We start from the raw sequence: 7408 nt of genomic DNA, 5'->3' as shown, positions 1-7408 counted from the left end.
ACTTAGCATATCATTAATGATAATGAGAAAATAATGACTTTGAGATGAGTCACATGTACTTTGCTTTTTGAATAGAAAGAGGGGTTAAAATGTTTATATTGTAGAGTGGAGTCATCTTATCTTAATAATATACAAACATGAAGCAACAAATAGCAACTTTTTTTACACCAATCCAATGTGGCACATCTTCAATCCAATGTGTCACATCCTCAAACCACTACATGTCACATCATCATTAAAAAATAATTTTACTTTTGCCATTTTAAGCAATTACACAATACAAACAATAAAATATCATTATCACACATTTTCCCTCTCCAATTCAAAATTCAAATTTCAAAATTTTTCAAATCATTCTTTCCCTCCTACTTTTTCTCTTATCCCAACAAACATCACTCTCAAATTTCAACTCACTTTTCTCCCATTCTATTTTATTCTTTCCTCTCATCCCAATCTGACCCAATCTCTCTCTTCAAACACAATCTCATTCCCATTTATCGGTTTCTCTCTCTTAATTTTGAATCTCATCTTCTCTCACACTTCATTACTTCCATAATCTATTTTCCATTCATTCTCTGTCTCGCGACCACACTTCCTCTCCTATGTCACCGCCGTCGGTTTGACGGAAAAGAATACAGAAGCAACGTGCAGAAGAAGAAGAGGTAAGAACTCCAAAACTATTTCCGTTTTTGGATTCCAGATCCATGTTCATCTTCAGATCTAGAACCACTTTATTTTGTTCCTTAAATCTGACATGAGATTGCTTCTTACTCTACTAAAGTTTTTTTTTTTTTTTTGCATATTCAATCAGAGATTGTTGCGCATGAATTTGAGGATAAATTTGTGAAAATAGGTATGTAAATTAATTGTATTAAGTGGAAATAGGATGAATTTGATGATGAATTTGTTGCTCTTGAATTTCATTAGTTTTGATTTCTTTGAATTTTTATAATTCTGTTTTGATTTTTCATGCAGTTGAGTAAAGTGGACAAAAAAAAAGGTTCCATGGGATTGTTGAGGCTACATTTGAATGGGTTGTCTGCATCTCAAGGTGATTTTTTTTTTTATATTGATTTTTTTCTTCTGATAATTTTCATGGAGTTTTTTTTATATTGAGGCAGACAATATTTTTTTTATGATAACCATGATTTGAAATTTGTTTATTCACTTACAACCATATTTTCTTCAAATACACAATTTACTTGAATGGAGTACTATATTTTATAATTGAGTTTCTATATTTCTTTTATATATGACATGAGCCTAGCTGTGATATTGTTGAGTTTATTTGTTGTAGTCACATTCAATTCAATTATTTTATTTGCAGGCTCTTTGATTTTAAGCTCTATACTTAACAGGAGCATCAATCGGATGTTATTATTTGTAAGTTCTTCCTAATTTATTATAGGTTCTTTCAGTTGGTCTTTGTATTTGATGTTCCTCCTATGCATTGATTGTTTCTATTGAATTATTTATTACATTTATTGTATTTGTATTTGTAGTTTCTTTCAATTTGATAATTATACCAAACTTATAAAATTTGAATTTTCACTATACTTTTATGTTATTGATCTAAATTTTTAATTGTTCTTTATGGTAATTTGAGTCTCTATCCAACTTATTATACCTCAAAATGACTACACATTAATTTGGCAAAAAAAAACATTAAAACTATTGCTTAAAGGTTTAGTTTTTAGCTCTTTTTTTTTCAATCTTGCAATATTATTTTTTTCAAAAATGTTGCTTGAGTTATGCAGTATACTATGGTTATATTAACTGGAAAACGGAGGTTTCATGTTTTGATTGGATGTAAGTTTTCACTCTGTTTTTTTTCCCCTTCTTTCTAATCCTTTGAATATTTCCCTGTTCTTTCTTTATTGAAGGAAATGTAACATGAAGAAAATTTTGATGAAAGAAAAGCGAGGTCTCATCTTCAAGGAGTAGGGATGAAGCCCAGTTTGGGGAAATCATAAAGACCAAAGGTAACAATGGATAAAAATTGGATTCTGATTTTTTGTTTACTTTCATTAGTATTATCTCTTTCCTTTGTTTGCCATCATTAGCAATGAATGACTTAATTGACTACTGAAATGCAAGGTTTTGGGATTTAATTTCCATACTTTTTTTTATCTTTGCATATATACTCATCTTGAATGCTTACATTGCCAAACAATGAGAAGTTGCTCAATGAAAAATATATATCAGCTAAAGCAATTATGATTTTTTGTCCATTTTTTCATTGACTTTTGTTTCTAATTATAGTCATATAATTGCCTAAATTATAGTAAAAATCTGTCATGGTCGTATGATATCCTTTGCTTCTCATAGCTTATTCGCTTCAGAATTTGTATAGTGCTATTGGTACCATAATTTTGTTTCTCATTCCTTAATTTGATTCATGGATTAGGAATTGACTATTAATTTTATTGTGCATTCACCATTCTGTTTGCATGCCTCAACTGCAATGTAACATTCTAAGTTAATGTTTGTGGGTTAGATCTACTTGATGGATTATATTGCATTAAGATAAAGAACAACTATTTCATGGATTTTATTGCATATATGCTCAGCTGAACTTCATTCTAATTCTGACTATTTTTTGATGTAAAAGAATTAGAGAAAGAACAAATAATCAGTCTTTCTTGATGTGAATTAAAGGGCTGATGTTTGATGACGTGAATTAGTTACCGGATGGTCACAACAACTTTAACTTTTTAGTAACTGTTTTATTTAATTTTTAGAACTGCTTTGTTGTGCCAATTTAACCTGGCCATTTTTTGTGGATCTGTTTGTTATAGTTTTCATTTAGTATGGTCAAAGTCAATATTAGGATTATAAAAATTGCTTGAAATTTGAGTGACAAATGCTTTGGAAGCTTACTGAAAAATGAATACGAGACTTAACTAACTATCAAACTAATTAACCAAGTAAATAATCTCCCTAAACTACTAACAACATTTCATTCGCCTATTTATATTGTGATTCATTTCTTGATGTCTTTCCTCTATAAGTTGGGTTGAAAACATACTTTTGTGGGAAAGAATTGTCATAAAAAAATTTGCTATGTGGCCCTCATTTTATTAGAACAAGGTGCAGCAGGACTAAAACACGGTTCTTATTGCACATTGTATCACTAATATCCTGCCATGCTTATATTGCCAGGAGATACCCCCCTCAGCTTCTGCATCTTCATCAAGCAAAAGGGCATCTCCCACCAATGATGATGATGATTACATGAATGTTCCAATTAAGAAGCTACTCAGGAGGACTGTCAAGATTGAGAAGATTTAAATTATCGTCTTAGTATTCCTAACTGGTCCCCTTTTTAATTGCTGTATTGGAATAACAAGAATTGTTGGTCATTAATATATTAGGTGACAATAGTCTTGATGTTATTTGGTTAGCTGATAATGTTTTGGTACTCTGAGTCTGTCTTTTTGGTTATGTAATGGGGATGTAATATTAATTATGAGCTTTGACTTTATCTATAATAATCATCTTTTTGGTTATGTAATGGAGTATTTAGTTGCATTCTATTCTAATGACGTTGGATATACATCTCAGTTGACTAAGGTATTGCTTTTAATGACATGTATTTTTATTTTTTTTGACAAATTTAATGACATGTATGTTTAGTTTTTTTTTTTTTTGAGTAAAACATGTATGTTTAGTTGGCTATTTCACTTATAGACTTATACTAATAGAGTGAGTTTGTTTTTACAGATTTTTCAATGAATCATGTATTTAAATCCAGAACTCAAACATAAATTTTAGTTGTTATATTATAAATGAGAGTTATTATTTTGGTGATCTTAATGAATTGATGATTATGTAAATTGTGAAATTTACATTCTAGATAGGTGAATCACACTTTGTGGCAATCCTACAAGTACTATTTTATTTTATAACCAGTGAATTAATTTTAGATTTGCACTCAACCATCATAGATGAATTCATTTTCAAATTGATTATAAGTTCAAATTCATTAACATCTAAGTTGGTAAGAATCAAAATATCATTTTGATTAGTACATATTCTAAAATTTGATCAACACAATCAGTTATGATACTGTCCAACAAAAGCTTAAAAATCTAAACAATTAGTAATTTTAGAGGTGTAAAAGTATTTAATTTAATAATGGGCCTTGAGCAAGGGTTATGGTTGTTCAGCCCATATATTTTAAAAATTTAATAAAGCTAAATTGATGCTCTGGAAATTATATGAGGATATTAAAACATAAGAGGATCACGGGAGGCTAAATTGTATAAGGTTAACTAACTAAATATTTTGTCACTTTTTACTTATCAATTTATGCATTACGGGAGGCTATAAAGTATTTGATTTAAATTTCTATTAAATGTCCAAAGTTTCATATTCCTTTAAAACATCGAGTTACATGTATTTCATTTAAGTTTCTATTTAATTAAGTCTACAATTTCATATTCCTCAAAAAGCATGGGAGGCTATAAGTATTTGATTTAAGCCACAATAAATCTTTTCTAGCCCGTGCGTTGCACGGGTGGAAATGCTAGTAAACAACATCCACCAAAAAAATAAGATAAACGAAAACGATAATAAGGTAAATCATTCATGTTTCTGAACCTATTTTAGATGTTTTATCTAGAATAAATCAAAATTCAACAACTCTAAACCTATTTTGGATTTTAGACGCTGGAATGTTGAAGATCACGTATTCGGATTATAAAATCCGAACAAACCAGAACCCATAAGAAGAAGAAGAAAACAAACACAAATTAAACATCATATGTTTGAGCAAATGCAAACTAAATTGATGGATTCGAGCAATTTCACTATGATGGAATGTGGCAAGTTTCGAAATTTGAAAGGTTTGACAGTATATTAGGGAAAAATGCAAAAATGAATAAATAAAGTAAGGAGTCTGAGATTGATTTAAATACTGGCAAGTATCAAATTTTATAATCCAGAACATAATAAAATCTAGAGACAAAATAGATAAACCGGAGGGCACGTGGGAAAAATGGAGGCTGGAATAAGACATTCTCCACATGTTATTATCAGATTATACCTTCATCATCTCTATTAAATGAACGATGGCCAAATAAAATGAAATGCCAAACAACATTGTGTATGGTGCGTTGGATTCTAAAGCAAACTGAACTATGCCAGTGCATGCAACGTTACTTTTAGATCGTATTGAGCAGCCAAATACTTCGCTTCTGATCGAAAATGAATTTGAAGTTGTATCAAACACTTTGATGATTTGAATTTGTTGCTAATTCTTTTTAGATTTCATCATGAATAACTACCGGATAGTTGTTTTGTTTCTGTATTAAAAAAACTACTGTATCCTCGTATCAATCCTATATTTTCTTTACAGAATTTGCAAGTACATGCATAAGCAACTGTTAATCAACCAGATTTGATTGCGGATATTTGATCGAATTCCAAAAACGTCGTTTAAGATTATGCCCACATAAGTGTGCTTCACTCTATCAAGAGTGACCAGAAATTCAAAGGAATAAAGCGTTTGCAAAAAAGAGTGTAATAATAGGGATACTAGCAAACCAATTAGGCAAGGACCTAGGTAAACATAATGCCCAGCATCAAATGCAACAGCACAAAGCAATTGAGGATTTTTTATTTTTTATTTTTATTTTGAGAGGTGAACTATGGATTTTAGGGATAATACTTTGGTGACATAATGTCACCGTGACATTAAATCTGAGCCACACTTTTTGTGTGGCTCAGATTTAATGTCATGGTGACATTATGTCACCAAAGTGCCACTCGGATTTTAGTTAGCCCAATCAACTACTTAGTAGATGAATATTTCTTTTTAAGCCCCCGCACATCTCTTTAGACCCCATAAAATTATAAAATTGTTTTTAATAAGGATTTGTCTAACATGTGCAATATTGCACATGTTAAGGTAACTAAAAGTATCAAGTTTTTATTGAAATCAACAATTATTTAACAAAAAGTTATATATTTAATACAAAATATTCAAGCTCCAATGCAAAGTTACTATATTAAATTTCTTAACATGTGCAAATTTGCACATGATAGAAAAACCCTTATAATAATATCTTAAAAATATATATAAACGATGAGATGAATGTCCAATGCAAGAATAAAAAGTGTAACAAAATCAATAATGAATTAATCCAAGTGGTAAGAGTTTTGGGTCCCTTTAAACATGTGGTCATGGGTTTGTTTCGTGGCCCATGCGTATGAGAGAAAAAAATCGATTGAAAGGGAATAAAATTGGTGTTTGGCAAACCTGAAAAAGGAAAAATGTTAGATGAAAAGAAGGTTTGGGGTTTCTGCTTGTGCTCAAAATATGTAAATATGTGATTAACAAAAAATTATTTATTTATAATTAACATTTGCATTAGAATATGCTGCTAAAAGATAACATAATAACTAATCGAACCTTTTTTTTATCAAAAATAAAAACTAATCGAACCCTTTTTTTCCTCAAGCATAAAAACTAATTGAATGATACAGTGCTAAAAGATTAGTAATAACTAATTGAAGTTTCTTTTCCTAAAAACAAATAAACAAATTGAAGTCTTTTAATAATAAAATAAGATCATACATGTAAAATCTGTTGAAAGTATTATGTGTAGTTTGTTGAGATATTTCTGCTACATAAAATATTAGAAATTCAAAAAAAATTTAAAGAAAATATTGAGTGGATAAGATCAAAATGTTGTTGAGATATTTATGTTAAATAAAATATTGGTTTTTAAAAATAGAAAAAATAATAGAAATATTGAGAATGAATGTGGAAGTGACACGTGGAATACAAAAACTTACTTTATATATATACTATTGATTTTTTGAGGGAATATATACTATTGATTATTGATTGATCGATTGATGTGTAGTTTGTTTAGATATTTCACCTACATAAAATATTAGAAATTCAATAAAAATTTAAAGAAAATACTGAGTGCATTAGATCAAAAGTTTGTTGTCCTCGTGAGCATAGCTCAGTTGGTATGGACAATGCATAATATATGCAAGGTCAGGGGTTCAAACCTTGGTCACCACCAAAAAAAAAAGATCAAAAGTTTGTTGAGATATTTATGTTAAATAAAATATTGGTTTTTAATAATAAAAAAATAATAAAAATATTGAGAATGAATGTGGAAGTGACATGTGGCATAAAAAACCTTACTTTTTATATATACTATTGATACTATTGATTGATTGATGTGTAGTTTGTTGAGATATTTCTGCTACATAAAATATTAGAAATTCAATAAAAATAAAAATAAATACTGAGTGCATAAGATCAAAAGTTTGTTGAGATATTTATGACAAAAAATAAAATATTGGTTTTTAAAAATAGAAAAAATAATAAAAATATTGAAAATGGATGTGGAAGTGACACGTGACATAACAAACCTTACTTTATATA

At 29.1% G+C, this 7408-nt stretch overlaps 1 long non-coding RNA gene across 2 annotated transcripts; it reads left to right on the top strand.

Annotated features, from left to right (window-relative positions):
* Positions 1–410: 410 nt before the first annotated feature.
* Positions 411–3509, top strand: LOC146934652 (uncharacterized). 2 transcript variants are annotated; one of them, XR_015007842.1, is made up of 6 exons: positions 411–662; positions 812–853; positions 976–1051; positions 1328–1383; positions 1884–1982; positions 3163–3509. It is a non-coding gene; the product is annotated as an uncharacterized LOC146934652 (long non-coding RNA). The 2 variants fall into 2 exon arrangements; XR_015007843.1 differs by lacking the exon at positions 976–1051 and having other exon boundaries at positions 494–662.
* Positions 3510–7408: the final 3899 nt, after the last annotated feature.

Source organism: Medicago sativa, chromosome 4 (assembly GCF_051527215.1).
Source record: "Medicago sativa cultivar Bolivia chromosome 4, Bolivia_mono, whole genome shotgun sequence".
Classification (NCBI taxonomy): domain Eukaryota; kingdom Viridiplantae; phylum Streptophyta; class Magnoliopsida; order Fabales; family Fabaceae; genus Medicago; species Medicago sativa.
Note: the sequence above shows the minus strand (reverse complement) of the source record. Positions and strands in the feature narration are given on the sequence as shown.